The following is a 522-nucleotide window of genomic DNA, read 5'->3' on the forward strand; positions in this document are numbered from 1 at the left end:
AAACTTTCCAGATTCAAAATGCAATTTCTGCCCGATGTAGAGTTCAATGCAATTCAGCGTCTGTTTTCCAGGCAAGCCCAAGCGTCGAAAGATATATTTTTTAATGTAGACAGTCTTTCTGATGATGACTAACCAAGTAAACTAATCGCTGTTGTTACTTTGTATAATCGTGCATTTAATGCACCATAGAACGCAGCACTGCATTTCTGTGTCAAGATAGCAAAAATCAGTGCGCCGCCCGGGAATCGAACCCGGGTCGAAAGAATGGGAATCTTCCATGATACCACTACACCAGCGGCGCTGCTGATAGTTGATATAGTTTGCGATTATATGAAGATCTCCTTCATCATGTAAATTAATTTATAAGATTGTGTTATTGTATAGAAAAAATAAAGTGTATGAATAATACTCTGGTCATCAAAGCATAGTCAATCATTGCAAAAAGTCACATTTTAGAGGCAAGCCATCATTGTGGAAGATTTTCACTTCCGGGTCATGTAAAGGGTATTGCGATACCAGCTA

At 38.7% G+C, this 522-nt stretch overlaps 1 non-coding gene across 1 annotated transcript; it reads right to left on the reverse strand.

Moving 5' to 3' along the window:
* Nucleotides 1-230: 230 nt before the first annotated feature.
* trnag-ccc (transfer RNA glycine (anticodon CCC)) lies at nucleotides 231-301 on the reverse strand. The gene has a single exon. It is a non-coding gene; the product is annotated as a tRNA-Gly (tRNA).
* Between the last annotated feature and the right edge of the window lie 221 nt (nucleotides 302-522).

Source organism: Oncorhynchus nerka, linkage group LG16, assembly GCF_034236695.1.
Source record: "Oncorhynchus nerka isolate Pitt River linkage group LG16, Oner_Uvic_2.0, whole genome shotgun sequence".
Classification (NCBI taxonomy): Eukaryota; Metazoa; Chordata; class Actinopteri; order Salmoniformes; family Salmonidae; genus Oncorhynchus; species Oncorhynchus nerka.